This window comes from Malaclemys terrapin, chromosome 4, assembly GCF_027887155.1.
Source record: "Malaclemys terrapin pileata isolate rMalTer1 chromosome 4, rMalTer1.hap1, whole genome shotgun sequence".
Classification (NCBI taxonomy): domain Eukaryota; kingdom Metazoa; phylum Chordata; order Testudines; family Emydidae; genus Malaclemys; species Malaclemys terrapin.
In genome coordinates, this window is record NC_071508.1 from 112547504 (window position 1) to 112567115 (window position 19612).

Genomic DNA, 19612 nt, shown 5'->3' on the forward strand with positions numbered 1-19612 from the left:
GCTACCCAGTATGAGTCAAGATTCACAAGGGAAAATATTGTTACACTCAGTGAAGCTGTAGGATATTACAGCTGGTTATGTTGGATAACTTATTCCTTTATATTAATATTTATTCAACTCTCTCCTTTATTGAGCAAAAACACTGAAAAAAATTGCCATTTGATTTTTTTCTCTGTCTGTAAAGGCAGTTCTGATTTCCATGGCATAGTGCCACTTTTCCCTTATATACACAGGCATATATACAGCATTAGCAATTTACCGCTTTATATGTTGATTATAACAATAGCTATATAAAAATCAATCAATTTATATTGTACTCTTTTCATATTTCACACTTTGGTGATGTTATTTCTTCAAATAAATATATTCCCTTCAAATCACCAATACTTCTCAATTCACTAATTGTTTAAAACATCTCAATATGTCTGCTGATAGTCTATAATGAAGGCAAAGTTAATTTGGTAATTATATGATCTTATTTTTAAGAGAAGGCTTGAAGAAATGCACACTATAAAAAGTTATAGAAGTGGCAGGAGCAGATAAAATACAATAAGAGAATAAATTCTGACAAAGTTACTTTATTTTTTAAAAGGGGAAAGCTTACAGAGGCACCAGATAGACATAAAAGTCCTTGAATTATCTGAGTCTCCTCTATGCAAATTTTCTGAAGGAGATGATCTCAAGGGAAAGTGGATTTCACACTTAGGAATTTCATACCTAAATTGTGGACAAGATAAAGGCTTCACAGAAGCAAGATTCAAGCAAGACAGCTGGAAAGCTAAAGTGAAAGTCTGCTTACAGCAATAGTGATTTAGTGAAGGCTGTAGGATTTCTACATTAATATGACTTTACGTGACTAAACAAGTGTGTTCTCTCTGATTCATACTAGAAGGTCAGCTTTTCTCCTATCCTTTTTACTGCTGTATGTTGATCTTCATATGAGGAGAACTGGGCTATGGGAAAAGGTCACCTCCACCCTTAGAAACTCAAATTGAGAGAGCTGAAGTTTTCCCCTTCATCTTGAGTGTCTGGGAATGCAGAACTCTAGGATATCCTGACTGTATTTCATTCCCAGGGTTATACATACTCAACAAATGACAAGGCGCTCCGTGTTTGAACCGCCCATCGTCCTGGCTCTTCGCTCCACTGAATCCTTCTTCAATAAAGCCCTTTTTTGGTAACACTCACCTCACAGTAACAGGCAGACTCCTTGGCTCACAAGAACAGGCTTTATAGAAGGTGTAAATAATCATCACCTTAGATGTAATCTAGCCTCAGAAAACCATTTACAGGTGCTGTCAACTCCCTTTATAGTTTGTGTCTAGAAATAAATTGAAGATTAGCATCTGTGACCCAACAGAACTGCCTTTACTTTTACTTGAAGTGATACACAGTTGTGGAAATACGTCTGTTTTTCCGTCATGATTAAACCTTTATTTAAACTTTGGTCATGGGCATGTACTGTACCATTATGCAAGTAGCACTTAGGGATGAAATGCCAGCATTGCAACAATATGGCTAGCAGCAATGGTGATATCAGGAATACTGATTGAAGAAGAGAACTGCAATGTAAATGCAAATAAATGCCACAGCCGTGGCACCTTCAAAAAGAACGGGTTGTCAGTATCAATCTAGTCTGTTAAAGGAAAATAGATTGAACGGTGGCAATGTAACAAAGATAAAATCCACGGCTGCATTTGTCCTGGAAGGGTAGCAGTGTACCTTTCTGCTCACCTCCCTTCTTTCTTTCGTGTCCTTTACCATGCTATTGGTAGGGCAATTGAAGTCCAGATCAGTCTTCTTGGATTTACAAACCAGTCTGATGTTTATTTAGCTCTGAAATAATCCTGGAATTAAAATTATGTTTGGAGGAGGAAAAGAAAGAATCCAAACAATTAAGGTGCTGATTTGGTTCAAACAAACAAAAACAAAATCAGAAAACAAAATACACAGTAGCTTGTTTAATAATAGGGCAGAGGGTTAGCTGAGAGAAGCTAAAACAGCAAACAACTGATACATATGTATTTCTTTCTGGTCAGAATCATCAGTCAGCACTTTAGATGCAGCTTTAGGGATTCTATTTAGATTACCTGAAGTTTATGACCTGCCAGTACCCCAAAGACCAGAGGATATGATTTTCACTATCAGAAGTAAAATCTGCCATCTTCTTCCTTTAGTTGAAGGATAAATGTTACAGTCTGAGACCAATAACCCCTTTTGCTGTATTCCTATTTCCCATTTTATTTACCCAAAACATTAATTAAGTGCACAGGAAAAGCTTTAATATCAGAGAAGGAAACAAAATGATCAGTGGAAATATCATCTGTATGAATACAAACCAGCAGGCACCTTTCTAAATGCAATTAGAAGATATAGGAAGTAGAGAGTACAATGAACCATTAAGAAGCTATAAAAACAAATGTAATATGTGCCTGACTAAAAACCAGTTAACTGGTCTCTGTTCCGTGCCATTCTTGTGCATTAGCTTCTAAAATACTGGAATTAGTATTAATCTTATGGCAAGAGTATTATTAATTATTGATCAGCAGAACATTGTTAATGATGAACAATACAGTACAACCCCAAAGTTTTCAGCAGTATTAGGACCACATGAACTATGCACATCTAGAATACAAGATCTGGTTCTAAATGGTCAGTCTAGGGATATTTTTTAATCTTTGTTGATATTCTGCTCTATTTGTGAATTGTTTTGCACATAATCAATGCAGCAGTCATAAGCAAACGATTCCTTCTTTAAGAGCTCATCTACAGAATTGGCATTTCCCTCAGTGGTCAAAATAGTAGCTACAGCTGACAAAAAAAAAAAAAAAAAAAAGCAGGAAGGAAAAGAAAGATCGGGAGTGTGATTTACATAAATTTACCCCTGTATAGTAAAATACAAACAAAAATAATTCAGAATAAAATTTCTGGTTTTATTAAAACAATGATGATATTAACACTGAAAAGTAGTCAGGCTGTGAAGGGAAGTGTGTTAGTGAAATCAAATCACAAACACTTTAGGAGGGAATTCCAGAATTTTGTCAAATTAAAAGTTAAACAGCACTGTATTCTTCTATAAACCGCCAGGAAGCATCAAAACACTTAGCTACGAAGAATAAGAGTGTAATTATGTGTTTCTATTTATCATTTCAGTTAACTCTTCTCATCAGATTACAGTCCCTGTGCTAAAATTCTTCAGCTACTGGGTCCTCTTGATAAGTGAAGGACTTGTTTTCAGTCTACCAAATAGGAATTTTCATTCCTTTATTTTTATTTTTGTAAATGGTGCCATTTTCTAAAGTGCCATTTTCCTCCCGTGCCCTATCTCTGGGATTTTTTACTGCTGATTTTCCTCCTCCTTTTTTCTTGTCATGTTACCATTTTCTGCGCTATTGCCCACACAGTAACATTCAGTAATACAGGCCACAGCTTACTAACAGGTTCCTCTACCTGTGAGCCCTGTTGCTGCTAATGATGATGTCAAGCACTGATCTGGGTGTACAAAATAAATGACTTTTTCTCCAAACCATGCAAAGGTCCAGTTTCTTCCCCACAAAGCCTACATGGTTCCTCTGTTATATCCATTCCAACCAGTTTCCATACAGCTGTGAGCCCAGATTTCTGGTCATCAACATTTGCCAAATTTTACAGTGCAAAATCAGACACCTATAATTAATTCTGTTTGCTCTGCAAATGACTTGTGACTGCTGGATAGTGCATTTTACACGGAGTGATCAGAGGCTGGATCCTCCAACATTGTTATTTTTATTTTATCCATGGATCATGTATTTATCTTACATCCTGGGGACATCATAAACAGTCAACAATAATGAATAAACTGAATCGGTACATTCTGTTTTTTTAAAGGCTATTCCCACCGATAGCCACTTGCACTTTCATGACAGTTAAGAATCTGCCAAACATTAGCTTAGTTACCAGCAAGACAGTCTTCCCCCTTCCCTCCACCCCATACACAGATTGTTTATCAAATGTGCTGCCAAGAAAAATATCCCTGCTTTTGGCCTCCATCAGTGATTAATAACACTTGAGAATTGAACAAAACTTTACTGTGTTTAAAAAAAAAAGAAGTGGGAGGTGGGAAGGAGGAGGAGAGAAAGCCAAATTAGAAAAAGAAGAAACCAACTAAGCAAGCAGGAAAACTCAAATCTTTTAAGCTATTTGACAAAATATAACCTCGCATTCCCTCTGGAAGTAGGCCATTTGAGAGAAGTGAAACACACACCCCCCCGACCTCGTTATAAAATGCTGATTAACACGGTGCTATTGAAAGAATGATGTTTAGGAGCACAAGAAAAGGGTGGGAATAGGCGAGGGTGGGGAGGATGAGGAGTTTTTCTTTTTATTTGGACTTCTATCAAGATGAGGTATGGGAAGGAAATAGAAAAAAATATAATTTACTTTTTTTTCCCCCCAAAGACTGCTGGTAAAATTCCTAAAGGACACCAAGTGCCAAAATTAACTGTCTTGGTGTATTACTTTTAGACAGTACTGCTTAGATGAATCAAGTCAAGTCTTCAAGCAGCAGCGCAAGATAGCTGCAAGCTGAGAAAGAAGCACAAATTTCCTTGTTGTTCTGTGGTAAAACTCCGAAATTTGTGGAGATGTGTTTGCTCTTGGGCTTCTCATCTCATTCTTTCCCCCCATGGGGTATTTTGAATATTATGTCTCATGTTTGGTATGATGTATTTTTTTTGGAAATCAGAAGTATAAGAAAAAAGCAAAATATGAGAACAAAAAAGGAAAGGTGAAAAATAAGAATGTAAAACATAATATATATTAGTATTGACTATAGTTTTCATTACTCTCCTGAAGAAATTAATGTCATAAAAGGTAATAAACAGTTCTTGAACAGTGGGATATAGACTAGTGAAAACAGTTTACTGAAATTAATGGTGGTGGATTGAAGCAAACCTCCACTTTGGAATTAGTGCCAGACATAGTTTTCCTGAACCCTGTCCAACTGCCTGAGCGACAGACAATTTTCATTCTATTTGTGCTAAAGGCTTATGACTAGTGCTGGAAAATGGAGCCCTTGCCCTTGATCTCAGTGCAGATTAAAAAAAAAAAAAAGCAGAACTGTGCCAATTTGTTTCTTCTGCCAATAGAAGCCCTTGTGCCTTGGGTAATGCAAAACAATAAGAAGTTCTCATGAAAACTCTCCATTGAAAGGAAACCCACCAAGAGCCATGTCTCTCTGCTGCATTCATCAGCCAGTTTCTGAGATTCTCACAATGTCAGCAAAATGCAGAAGGCAAGGGCAGAAAATATCTACCAGCCACTACTCAACATTTTTTCTTTTCCATCTTTCACTGTTCAGCACTTGGTGACACTGGATATAAAATGTATTCTATCATAAATAACAAAATTCCTTTTTCTGCTAATGCTGATCTTCCTACATTCCAGTACTGCGTGCAAAATTTGTGCTGTTCAGTCCCCGTTGTCTGAAGTTGATCCTATTTCTGAAGGATGAAATATACATTTGAGACAACTCATAGAGAGTTATAAACAGTGGCTACACTGTATTGCTGTCAGCCAACTAATCTGCAATTGCTTTTTCCTAGGTTATTAATAAAATCAGAATCCCAAGCAGCAGGCGTTTGCTTTCATTGTACAGTCTGCACTTGTGACATGGTACATGTGGAAAATTTTGAGTGCACTGCAGTGAATGGTCTGTGGGTTAGTTTTTAGCTTCCGCTAAGTACCTGGCAGGCTGCCATAGCTGAAGGATTCTGGGAACTGAAAGGCTCCCAAGTACAAACTGCCAGCATTAAGTAGTCCTGACAGCTCTGCTCCTTCCACACTTGGCAGCAGTTCAAAGTGCTCTTTCATTTGAAAGGCTGGAAGGCTGCCATGTGCAATGCAGATTTGCTGTGCCTGCTCTCATAAGGAACTGATAAATGCCGTTGCTGTTGCCATGGGGACAGAAGGCTATCAGAATGGCCTTGTGATCTGCAGCCTCTCAGCTCTGCAGGGTTTTTTTTTTTTTTTTTTTATGGTGAAATAAATGTTCTAGAAAAGGTTAACTCTTGAAGGGCAGGAAGCGATGGTTTGAAAAGACAGGGTGAGGTATTGCACACCGCTCTTCCAAACAGTTTTGAACAAGATTAACATGTACCTGCAAACTATCCTTATTTGTGAAAGTCTGTCTTTGGATTTTTTGAAAGATGACAAGAAGAGAAAGAGAAGGGAAATCCTTTTCCCTCAGTCTGTCCCACCAGAAATCTCTTTCGTTTCAATGTTTTTCAACAGAATTAAATGGCTGCCCCCTTTCTTTCTGTAAATATCCCTATTTGTAGTTTTCAGATGTTGGCAGGTATGAGTTAATTTAGAGTTCAATCCTGCAAGCTGCCAAATGCCATCAGATCTCCTTGACGTCACTGGGAGTTGCAGCACTCAGCAGGATTGGACCCATTATGTAGACTCCATGTACGGTTGATGTATGGGGAAAAAATGAAATGCTGCATTTTTTAAAAGAGATTTTGGTGACAATATAAACCCTGGAAGTGAAGCTCAGCTCATCACAGTCCCCAAGATTAAAATAAATACAGCCCTCAGCTATACACAGTTTGAGTAGGGCTATGAATGAGTATGTATATCTATACATATAGATAAACAAAAACATATATTTTAACCAGCAATTTACATCCATTTTAATGTGTATAATTTTCAACACATTGCTATTGAAGAAACAGAGTAATAAAATTAGGTCCTCTGAAGACATCTTGCTGAAGCACAGTAAATTCAATTCTGTTAAAACAAGGAGAATTCTAAGCATGACATCATATCATGGAACAATACAGTGTATATTTTCTATTTGTGAGATCATGCTATACAACTCAGGGATATAAAAGTACATTATGAAGATCAAATATAAGAATACATTTGTGGATAGAGTATACATAAAGAGCAATTCTGCAAACAAAGCATACCATGATTGACATTTTAACTAAAACTCAAAAAACAATATTTTGGGAACTTTGTGCTTTGTCAAATATCTATTTTAATGCTTCCACTAATTTGGCCTCTCTGCCTTTGGAAACCAATATATCTGTATCTGACTGTGTATGATATTTTTAAATTAATTGTTGAGTACTGTCACCATGCTAGACCCTGAACAAACACAAACGAAAGTGAATCCCTGCTCAATTAATTTACAATCTAACTTTCAGATTATACAGTTAACCAGTTAATGGTTAATCTGTATTTTTTTGCTTGAGATTATTCAAGTCACCACCATCTTCATTCTAGCCCTTTCTTAAGACCCATTTTTCCTATATAAGCTTTCCAACAGTAGGTCCTTTAAATTTATAGTTGGATTTATTGTTAAAAAGGATGGGAGTGTCTGAAGTAAAGGTTTGAATGAAGATGGTGGTCATTTGGAAAACAAGGAGATGCTTCTTATGACTGGAACAAACATGGAAATATTTACACATCTACAACACATAGACTCTCAGTACATTGACTGAATTCCATTTTAGCAAAACACAAAACCATGTTGAAGGGTAGTAAGGCAGCTGTGATTTTTATTGAGTTTCACATTTGATATTTAACATGACTAATAAGGGTCATATGTGCAAATCTAGATAAAAGCTACATGTACACATTTGTGAAGCAATTTCAACACTGCGAACAGTGCTGCACTTCCACAAGCCCCCACAGCATACAATGTTAGGTCAAAGGAGATATTTCTTCATAACTATATGGTTAAAAAATAATTGAGAAGTTAACTGTAATTCAACTGTAATTTCTTTACCTGATTCTCTCTGGGTTCTTGCCTATGGTTGTCATGGTAATTCTGGCCCGCTCTACACATTCTGCTCCTCTCACTGGAATTTCCTGATTATTCAGAAACTCTCGCTCCCCCCCCCTCAAAAAAAAAAAAATCCACAACCCTGCTTCATTCCTCTAAAAGCAGAAGAGCTTATGCTGTTAATGTTAAAAATCAGCTAAAGCTAACCTGTTTGCTCCACTCACCTGGAAATGGAGATAAGAAGATAAACATATAAATTGAAACAGCTGCTTAAATTTTTTTTCAGAGTCAACAACAAGGTATAAAAGTAAAGAGAAGGAAATGCTGGAAAGGTAACTGCATATAGAATTTCAGTATCCTATTCACAAGGACCCAGTCCCAGATCCTAGTCATACACATATTATTTGGTTCTTTTAGCTGCTAAGTTTCTGATAGCAGAAAAATATATTTTGCTGTTTGTTTTTTGCAATGTGACAGACACATCTATACCTACAGTGGGAGCACTAAAATATATTCTCCCCACCAGTATGACAAAGTAGAAGGCAACATTTTTATCAAGGGCTTCTGGTGACATTTAAGCCAAGAGAACCAAGCTGAACATGATTTGGATGCATCAGCAGAACCTAAAGAAAGATATGCACAACCTTATAGTATGTACAATTTGTGTCTGTATAGATATTTATAAGTATGTACAATGCTGATAATAACAAAATAAATGCCATGGTACTTGCTGTGTATCTTTTTAAAGTATACAATATATATAATTATGTATACATAACAAATATATATGTTTATAAAAATGTACATATTTTGATTGATTGTTCCTCTCTTCCCCACCCTCTGTATGTTGCTTGTTTTGGGGCAAAAAACTGAACTACGTGCAGCTATCATTACCATAAATACTTTGCTTGTATGTTCTGTGCCACACCCCCTCCCTTTGTCTGTTTAGATTAAAAAAACTCTTCAAGGCAGGGAATGTATCTCACCATAGGTTTGTACAGTGCCTGGCCCAGTGAAGCCCTATTCCTGACTGGAGCCTCTACATTTTACTGCAATACAAATAATTCATAATAATAATTGTAACTCATGTAACATTTATAAGTTAGATCCAATAATTTCCATCATATACTTTTGTTCTGAATGTATTCGTGTTGTATATGATCTACAAAGCTCACTGCCCTTTTCTCTATCCCTTTCCCTTTCTCTTTTGTGGTTTCTTGTAGAAGCCATTTTGATGCAGTCCTATAGCTGGATCCTGTTTAAGCATCCTATAGCATTCCAACCTTGACATTCTCTTCTGTAGCAACATATTACTGCAATCTGTGATATCAACTGAGACATTCGTGACGTCACCCGGAAACTGTAAGACCAGACAAGCTTGCAGTTCCTCAGGCTCTATCAGGTACTCAGGGACTACTAATCAGTTTTATAGGTTTTATTCTGAATGTGACCACCATGAATTTAGCTAATTTTAACCTAATAAAATACTGCCAAAAGAAACCTTGTATGTAGAGAAAAGTAGCTGTAGGTCTGGATAAGGACTCTGCAGCCATACCAGTCTAATTTTAATTTTTAAAGTAAAAATATCAAATTTTACTATATTCCTGGATAGTGTGATAAAACAGTAATGAATCCATTTTCACCTTATGTGCTGATACACACACACACACATATTCAGCAGCTGTTCAAAGGAAGAGAAGGTTTCAGTAAACAGCATTTAGGACATTTAATTACAACCTGTTAAAAAGTTCTTATATTGACTTTAGCCCCTTATTTTTCCTTTCATACATTTGTAATATGTATACAAAACAGAACCTCATTAGTCCACACACTTCATAAACAGCATAAAAATTACAGTCTCTCACTTTTCAGCAAAGTTTGAAGAGTGGAGTGCAGTAGCCACCTCTTGTTAAGTATGTTATCTTTACAAAATACATTCCAGTATATACATTTATGCATTATGAAGTATCATAAATAATTATAAAGACATTAGTTTTCAAAATAAAGTACATTGTGATGCTTTTCCTTTTTTTTAAATTTGTATTTGTTCATGTACTTGCAAATTCACAAAATTCAATAATTTGCAAAGGGTATCCCAGTTAGTGTAAATTAGGAAAGTTCTGCCATGCAAATTAGGTTCTCTATACCTTTAAAAAGCCAACATGTGCGTTAGCGTTAGCACAATATTATGTTATTATTATTATCTTTAGCTTTGAAAAACCTTGGAACATTTTCCAGACTGGATCTATAGAATATTTCTAAGGAAAACGTATAAAGAGAGAAAATCAGAACACTGACTAAGGTTGGTGGTCCTGGAGTGATTTTGGCAAAATAGGTCTGAAGATCCAGCCTCTATGTGGAGTCCAGTCCGGCTGAAAAATTCAGCAGTGGAGGTATTTTACCATCTAAACACTCTTAGACAAAGGTGTGGTATAGGTGAACTGCCTGCTCCTGACCTCTTCCAGACTCCTATTATTGCAGCTGCTATGATGTAAGGCTGAGTATGGAAGAGCTAAGATATCTGAGGCTCAGAGAGAAATGCTGAGAGCAGCTGTTTTACTGTAAACAGTAACAAGGGTTTGACTTCACTTGCAAGCTGGGAACATTCACACTTTTTGCATAAATAATACTTCAGGAATTTGATCTAGATGTTCACAGTGAAACAAAAAAAACTAAACACAACACTCATGTCCCTTATGTATGTTCTCAACATGATGACTAAAGGTATTTCTTAATAATGAGTTATTGCAGCAGTGAATGAAGCAAACTGCACAGACATGCTTACACGTGCATATGCACACAAACAAATCCACAAGGCCTTTCTGTCAAGCACATTCATACACAAATTCACACAGATACAGAAAAGGAGCAGGAATATCTATCTGTCTTAGTTATTTCTAAAGCTTCTATCACCTAGGTATCTATGTGACAATTAGATACCAAATATATTCTGTGCTGTAGCAGACACTGCTGTCTACATATTACAGAGCTACAAACAGAATCACAAACGGGATACATTAGTGCATAGACAAATGTAGGCGTTTTCCCCGTAGCCTGCTGCTGCAATTCATGGATGTTAGGGAGTGAATTTCAGTCACCATTTTCTCCATTACACCCCCAAAGATTATTTTATCCAAAAGCAAGCTAAAAATCCTAGATAGGCAACAAATTGACCCTGAAGGCAATTGAGGGAGGATCACTGACACTTCCCTGCCCCGCCCCACCCACACACACTTGGGGCCAGATCCTCCAGTCCATTAAAGCTGTTTTATGCCACTCTGTCAATGCAAAGCAGTCCTAAAAGCATCTTAACCAGTTACTTGAGGATCCCCCAGTATAGGGTAGAGAAATCTTCATTTGGCATATAGACACTGTAGTGGCTCCTAAGCACTCCTTCTTTTGGGCCCCCATGCAAGGGTTGTAGCTGGGAAAAAGGGGAACTACCCAGAGCATCTCTATACCTCAGTTATTTCCAACTGCTAGAATAAATAAAAAATAAAAAATAGAATAGCTCCTTTGGGGGCACTGGCAGCCAGTGTAAAAACACAGTAGCCCTGATGCTATTCTAATTTACACTGGGGACTATGCGCTGGCAGTCAGACAGCCTCAGGATGATGCAAAGATGGCTTAAAGCTGTCTTTGCACCACCCTCTTCTGAGCTGTGCTAAGAATAGTTCAGCCAAAGCTTGGGATCTGGGCAAAAGTCTCTCATCCCAGGGGCTTTTCAAAAAATACCCCATATTAAATATAAAACTATACAAATCCTAAATCTCTTTCCCCTTTAATACTACAGATCACAAGCTAAGGGTATGTCTACACTACCCGCAGGATCGGCGGGCAGCGATCGATCCAGCGGGGGTCGATTTATCGCGTCTAGTTTAGACGCGTCTAGTCTAGATGCAATAAATCGACCCCCGAGCGCTCTCCCGGCAACTCGTGTACTCCAGCTCGGCGAGAGGCACAAGCAGAGTCGGGGGAGTGGTAGCAGTCGACTCACCGCGGTGAAGACACCACGGTAAGTCGATCTACGTAGCTGAAGTTGCGTAACTTAGATCGAGCCCTCCCCACCCCCCCAGTGTAGACCAGGCCTAAGAAAGCATAAGGTTTGGTCAGTCCTTGGATAGGAGATCAGGGGAAACTTGGGTAGTCCAGGAAGTGTTGCTGAAGATTCAGTAGGTGTGCTTCTAACCAAAACACTAGTTACATGCTAATGCTATGCTGCTGGATGTGCAGTCTTTTGAATCAGAGACTAAACTAATGCCATGGCCACCCGAACTCCTCAAAGATCCCATGGCACTCCCACAAATGTAAAGGTGTTAATTTCAGTGTCCTTAGTCAAATTCCAAGGTGGTTAATTACATTCTGCTTCTCTGTTTGTGTTTAACTGGAGATGGGATTCTTTTTCACTCTATGGCCTAAAAAGTTGTGTGTAGAGTTGATGTACGCTGTTAAACAGCTACCATGTTCAACCCCACATGTGGCTGTATTTCTTCAGGTGATGTTATCTATCTATACTTCGGGATCCTGGAGCATGAAAGACATCCTAAAAACGTAAGATGTTAATGTTATCTCCCTTCTCTTTCCATCCATGGGGGAAAAAACAACAAAAAAGCCAAAACATTTTGAGTGACAAACATTCTTGGGCTCCAATCACATTCAAAGCTCTAATTAAAGTCTCATGATCTATGGCTAATATAGGGGCATTGATGGGCAGCTGGAAATGTATCTCTCCTTCTGAGCCCTTTTCTCTGATGGAAGTTCTAAGGGATAAAGACTCACAAAGTTATATACTTGCCTTTCCCTTAATCAGATTCCTTTCCCTTAATCAGAATTTTGAGTGAACAAATGTACAGTCAGGCTAGGTCTACACTACCCGCCTGAATCGGCAGGTAGAAATCGACCTCTCGGGGATCGATTTATCGCGTCCCGTTGGGACGCGACAATCGATCCCCTAATCGACGCTCTTACTCCACCAGCGGAGGTGGGAGTAAGCGCCGTCGACGGGAAGCCACGGAGATCGATTTTGCTGCGGTCCTCACAGCGGGGTAAGTCGGCTGCGATATGTCGAATTCAGCTACGCTATTCACGTAGCTGAATTTGTGTATCTTAAATCGACTCCCCCCTGTAGTGTAGATGTAGCCTCAGTGTCAGGCAAGTGGCTCAGTCATTTGCCCAGATGTGTAATGAAAACCAGGAAACATTCTGCCCTCCCGCCGCTGCCCATACACATAACTCCATCTCAAGCTGAAAGCTTTCCCAAGTGGTGCTAAAGCCAAATAGTCTCTGCTAGTCTGGGTTGCAGTGCAACACTACTGCCTCTGGGGCTGAGTCTGTTCCAGGAGAATGATGCAAATATATTAGGGAAGGAAAGGAGCATAGGAAAAAAGTCGCTGCTTGAGAGAGCAAAACAAAAATAATAATAAAACAAACAACAACCCCATCTTGAAGTGAGATGAAGGAGCTTTTTTGCAGCACAGGGACTGGAAGGGACATACAGGCAGATATTTAATTCGGGAACAACTGAAGTCACTCACCTCTTTCCTCTCCGGCCTGGCCAGTCCTCAGACAAGAAGTGAGTCCAGTCAAAAGAGATACTGTTCTGAGTTTCACAATAACCCTTTCCATAGGTCACTAACTGACTCTTGCCATCCTGCCACAGCATCCTCCTCCTCATCTGTGATACTAGGGGCTGTGCTTTTAAGCGCTGAGCTTCCCAGAGAAAGAATCTGGGTGGACACTAACGCTCTTGTTGTTATGCACCAGCAGTTGGAATCAGTTCTTGCAAGCACCTTAATTAAGCACTATGTGATCACTAAACACCATATGGTACCAGGCGTAAAACAAACTAAGAAAATATCCTGAGAGAAAGAATTGGTCAGTGTAGCGGGGCCGTTACCCCGCTCCAGCCCGGAAGGGGTTAAAACAGCCCTGGGAAAGAGCTGCTCCTGGGAGCCAATAAGGTAGGCTGATTGGGGAAGCAGCCACAGCTGGGGCCACGCCCCAATCAGGCCACAGCTGGCCCTATTAAAGGGCGGTGAAGCAGTCTCTCTCTAGCCATGGAGAGAGAAGGACTTGGCTGCCTGGGAGCTGAGCAGGGTGCCTGAGGTAGAACAGAGCAGAGCAGGGCTGGGGAAAGGCAAAAGAGTGGGGAAGCTCCAGCCTGGCAATTCCCCAGGCTGCACGCCTGGCTAAAGGCCCAAGGCAGAGGTGCAGCCCAGGGTTAGGAAAGACAGCAGGTCCAAACCCCCCTTGCCAATAATAAGTGGTTTATAGACTGCAGTCTGCCCCAGTGAGCAGGGGCGAGACAATGACTGGCAGTAGCCACTGAGGCAAGGTGGGGATAGAGGGTTGGGGGTTCCCTAGGGAAGGGAGACCCAAAGACTGCAGGGGTACTGCAGAGAGCAGACCCCTGAGGTAAGGGGCACTGGGGTCTGGGAGGGACACAGGGTCCAGTGGCAAGCGGGACATCGGCCAGCAGAAGGTGCTCTGGAGCTGGAAAACTAATTCCCGAGACAACCAGCAGGAGGCGCTGTGTCGGTGAGTCATCCCATTGCTACAGTCAGTTAAATTCCAGCTCCCACTAGAGCCGGAACTCTCTGGAAATGTGGACAACAACTGGAGAAGGCTTAAGCAGTGCATCACTCTGTATCTGCAAGCAAAATGGGGGCCAGCAAAAAAGATGTCAGAAGATAGTCTTATTTCTGACAATAGCTAGTTCTGAAGCACTTGATGTGTTTAATAGTTTTCAGTGAATTCAGGCACAGGAGATAACTATGAAATTGTATTACAGAAATTTGAGGAGTTCTCCCCATTAAGATGGAAATACGTAAGAGAGATGCTTTACAAGTACAGAAGTACAAAAAGGTGAAACCATAAAGTTTGACTGATCTAAGGCTGAACAGCCAATTTTCCAATTTTGAAGGGCTCCTGGATAAGAGACCAGATTGTGATTGGGATCTGGGACAAAACACTCAGAGAGAGACCACTGGATACACAGAATTAAAACTTTGAAAAAGCAGTTAGAATTTGCCCAGCAAAGAAAGAGACCCAGTCCAGAAAAACAGGATGAACAGTGCTCTGATACTGTGGACATGACAGAAAATCCAAAATACTTCAAGAAAAGACCTGAGGCAGAAAGGCATGCAGGGCTCAAATTCAGTGTCTACCAAAAACAGAACATGGGGCTGCACATGCTGTGGCAAACAACACAAGCCAAGACAATGCTCACCATATGGAAAAGGATTTAAAACTGCAATCAATTACATCACTTTGCAAGAGTTTCCACTTACCAGCAGAGTCTGCACAAGCATGGGCAAAGCGGATGATAACAGCACCACTAACTCAGTGGAATTCTTCACAGGTGCAATGAACAACATTGCAGCACAATATGAATGGACTCTCACCTAAATGTGTCATACCCTTGGTCTCCTCAAGAGGGATATTAATTGGAGGAACAGGGAACTAAAACAATTGAGAACATCTTCCAGGAGGTAGGGAAGCTGTTGAGAATACAGAACAAAGCTGAAACAGCCTCAAAGGTCCAAGCAACAGTACAGGGCACCTCAAAGATTAATTGAATATTGTTAGAAAGTTTATGAAGTTAGTTAGAAGTATTTGTAATTATTATGTTAAATTTTTTTAAGTGGTGGTATTAAGTTTTAGCCCTTAAAGGCACATCTTCCCTTCCAAGCCAAGCTTCCTAGTCAGAGTCTGGGCAGGGTGTTGTGATATACAGCCAGCTGGAATCAGACACCAAATAACACAAGTCTTGCAAGCATCTTAAACATTGTGTGATCACTGATTACCACTCCACCCATGCCCCCCAAAATGCCTCCTAGAAACACCAAGCCCTGCTGCTGCTTCCACAGCCGCATAAAGCTACTGTCACCATCACTAGGAAAACCTTCCAAACAGACATTGGGATCACATATCTCACAGCTCCAAGCAGGTAAAAAGAAATCCTACTCTAGAATGGTATGCTAGTGTTATGCAGAACAAATGTCCACATGGAACTAGCCTAAATCTGTGTAATGAGGGGGACTGGGCATTTGATGCTCCCTGCTGGAGGTCCCACTGCCTTAAAGCACCTGCCCAAAGGTGGTGTCCTTCTAGAGGAAAAGAACAGTTGCAGGTTGAGATGTCCAAAAGCTGCCTAGAGAGGCCACCCAGGATCAGCTGCTGGGAGAACCAATAAGAACTGGCAAGAAGAGCCGGAAGTGGGCAGAAGTCAATCAGGACCCATCACACAGGGTAAAAAGAGCTGGCTTCTGCTTTGTGGGTGAAGCAAAGGAGGAGGATCTCCCCTGTCTTAACCCCAAAAGCCTGGCCTGCTTGGGTGCCTAATGCCGATTGCACCTTTTTGACTGAGTCAGCATGTAATAACATGTCCTCACCTCATGAATGACCTCCCATCTGTGGTCACAGCATTGCACAGGATGTTCCTCTTTGGTGCCCTCTATTGTGCTCTCCCTCAGCCCTGCAATAGCTTTTCTCAGCCTTTGTCTTCTCTTGACTCATCCTCTAGGTATTCTGTGGCCCTCCAGCCATGTCACAAGAAAGTCTAAACCCCTTCTGGGGTAACGCGAACAAGTCCAAACGTAAGTCCAAAGAAATCTGGCAAACAAATGCCTCTGCTTCCCCTTTCAGGCTCCACTGTAGTTCTCATGTTGGCTCTATCTCAGGACTTCAGCTGTAGGAGTCTAATGTGCTCCTGTAGTGGTTTTCCTCAGTTTAACAGACAGGAAGCAACAATCTCAGGGCTTCTCTTCCCTAGAGACCTGTCTCTTCTGCAGTTTCTCCCCAACTGAGCTCCCTCAGTCTACTTAAAAGGCCTAGCGCCCTTTCCTCTTGCCAAGAGACAATTAGTTAATCACCTCCTGGGATGAAGCATGACTGGGGTTCTTTCCCTTGCCTTGCAGTTGATGGTGGTTAAGCCCCATCACATAACCCCCTTCTTTTTCAGACAGTACCTGTCAGTGTACTGAGTTACTGTGCTGGGCCCTGCAGGCATTCCAGTTCTTTCTGTAATTCACGTACTTGGGTGGACAAATGGTTTTTGTCATTTAGCACATCTTCATAATGTTCTTTCCAATATTCTTAGTCTTGCATGTCTATTCGCAGGGCCTCCTCTGCAATGGCTAACAGATCCCAGAGTCCTCAAATCTGCATAGAGTCAACTGTCACCCCAGCTGCCAGGTCAGGGTCCCTGATCAGGAGAAGTTTCTCTGGTCTCCTCCCTCAGGATGACTATCTCCCCTGAGTTACTCAATTTTTTCCCTCTCCCGCATGGGCCTGCTCTTGGCCTCTAGAGGCTGAGGCCCTATTGTCACATGACTTCATGGTTCACAGTATAGCTAGCGCCTGTTTGAGTTGTTGCCAATTCTTCTCATATACTAAGTCTAGTCTTGCCTGACCAATTCTTGCTCTTGTTTTGTTGCCTCCTCTATTTTCTGTCATGCAGCTTTCATCTCTTCCAGTTCCCTGTTTGCCTCAAGCAATTGTGTTGCCAGGGCTTGCAATTGACTTGATATTGCCTGTTTGGCTCTCCTGACCTGCTCAATAGAGCCTGTTGATATCTTGCTCCTTGCGCAGAGCCATCCAGCTCAACAGCCCATGTCCAAGTGAAGGCTGTCTTATGATCAACTGGTTCAAGCATGAGCAGTACCCTGTCTGGTAATAGGGCCAGGAAATTAGGCTAATCTGTCTACAGTAACAGGCCAGGGGAGGTCTCTTACCACGCTGACCCTGAGCTTGCTCATCCAACCTTGTTGTTCTATCTCTCTCTCTCTCTCCTGTAGGGTAGACCTGTGGTTCTCCATGTGCACAAGAGATGTGCATTGGAAAATGCTGATCTATTCTCACTATCAGGAGGCTATTCCCCCAAACTAGTGTTGACTCCAGGTGTGAGCAAATCAGCCTAGCAGTTACCTAGTAGGCTGCAGTACACCCTCTTCCGACAGAACATCCCAACCACAGACTTGGCTGTAGTAGCAGTTCAAATAGCCACACTCCATGAGCAGGCAGTCTTTTTTTTTTTTTTTTTTTTTTTTTTTAATATGACCTAGTTGGCCAGACAAGAAACACACAATAAGGTTTACCTGACCAATTCCTGGGTGCCTGTCCCAGGTACCTCGTAACAATTGAGGCACCACTATATCTTCTAGTTTCTTAGAAATTCTTAAACAGTTCTGTACCTATCTCCATGTGTCCCCCTTGCCATCCCAGTGGCAAGGTTCTCTGTTTCCTTACTTCCCTTGGTATGGTCCCTTCAATCCAATCCCTCATTTGGGTGGCTCAGCTTCCATATAGCCCTCCGCCGTTGTCAGGGGCTCATCAATAGATGTTGGCCGAAACCTCTGGACCCAACCTTGAACCCCTAGAAATTGTTCTGGGACTATAAGGTCCACCACCGTGTCTAATGAGTTTGTTGTGGGCTGCAACCATTGTGTTGCCAGGCCACTTTAGGGCACCATTGCAGGGTAAAGGCTCTGTTCTAAACTGGTGGAGATATGCTTCCAGGGTCAGTCCCAGTCTATCCAGAATGGCCTCTTTTACAAATTTGTAGCACCTCACCTGCTTGTTGGACAAAGCTCAGTAAGCCAATTGAGTGTCTCCTGACAGGGGCCACTCAAGTTGCCCAAGAAGATCAGGTCCATCCTGCCATAGCTGCTACCTTTTTAAGGTGCACAAAAATGCTTCCAGGCCAATTTTGAGAGGCCTGCTACTGGTCTATCGGAATTTTTTTCTCCCCAAACTGGTTCTGTGGGGTCCACTTTTCTAGGCATTGCAGGAAGCATTCCTGTTGAGCATCTCACTGTTGTTGCTACCCTTGTAGTAGGCACAACTAATGAGCATGTATCTGCTCCTGTTGCTCCACCAGCATGAGGCCTATACCCTCCATATTCCCCAAACTCCAGGAAAAAGCGTCTTGGTCTGTCCCTCTTCCCCTCACCTTTAGGCTAGTTGGTATCCCCCGGCCCCCCGTCCTTGGGGGAGGAGGGTTTCAAATCCCACTTCTGATACCACATGTAATAGCATGTCCACACCTCATGGGCACCCCTCCCCCATCTCTGGTCACAACTTTGCATGGGCTCTTTATCTCTGGCACCCCCTACTAGGCTCTCCTGCAGCCCTGGAATGGCTTTTCCCAGCCTTTGTTTTCTTCTGATTCACCATCTGGATATTCTGTGGCTTGGCCCTCCAGCCCAGTCACATGAAATCTAAATCCCTTTAAGGGAAACACGAATAAGTCCAATTGAAAATCCAAACAAATCTGCAAACTAATACCCCTGCTTCCCCTCTCAAGCTCCATTGTAGTTCCTTTGTTGGCCCTACCTCAAGGCTTCCCCTGCAGAAGCCTAACCTACTCCTATAGTGGTATTCCCCCATTGTTTCCTGTCTGTTAAACCCTATTCCAGGTCTTCTCTTCCCCCAGAGAGTCCTGTATAGTCTCTCACCAACTGAGCTTCTTCAGTCTACTTATAAGACTTAGCTCCGCCTCCTTTGGCCATGAGGCAATTACTTAATCACCCCATAAATGTGGAACATGACTAATTGGGGTTCTCATTTGTCTTGCAAATCATGCGGATTAAGCCTCATCACACAGAAAAAAGGCTGTTTTTGTTTATCTTGTGGAATTTAAAGTCCAATTGGCCATTCTGAGTTGGATATCAATTGACTAAAACGGATCTTGCCTATTGAGATGCTCCACTGGCTCTGGCAAGGCTGTGACGATCAGCAAATTTACCACCCTTGTAATTCACAATGCCACTGAACTGCCCTCTTCTATTAGGAAAATTCTCTCCTGTTTTAAAGCATACCTGTCAAAGAATTTAGGCTTCC

The 19612-nt window shown here is 41.2% G+C and overlaps 1 protein-coding gene across 1 annotated transcript in view; it reads right to left on the bottom strand.

The window, feature by feature from the left end:
* The window catches only part of ANGEL1 (angel homolog 1), a 230098-nt gene extending 222283 nt beyond the window's left edge, over positions 1-7815 (bottom strand). The window contains exon 1 of the mRNA XM_054027728.1: positions 7775-7815. The gene's annotated coding sequence lies outside the window, so the exon portion shown is untranslated. The remainder of the gene's footprint in view (positions 1-7774) is intronic.
* Positions 7816-19612: the final 11797 nt, after the last annotated feature.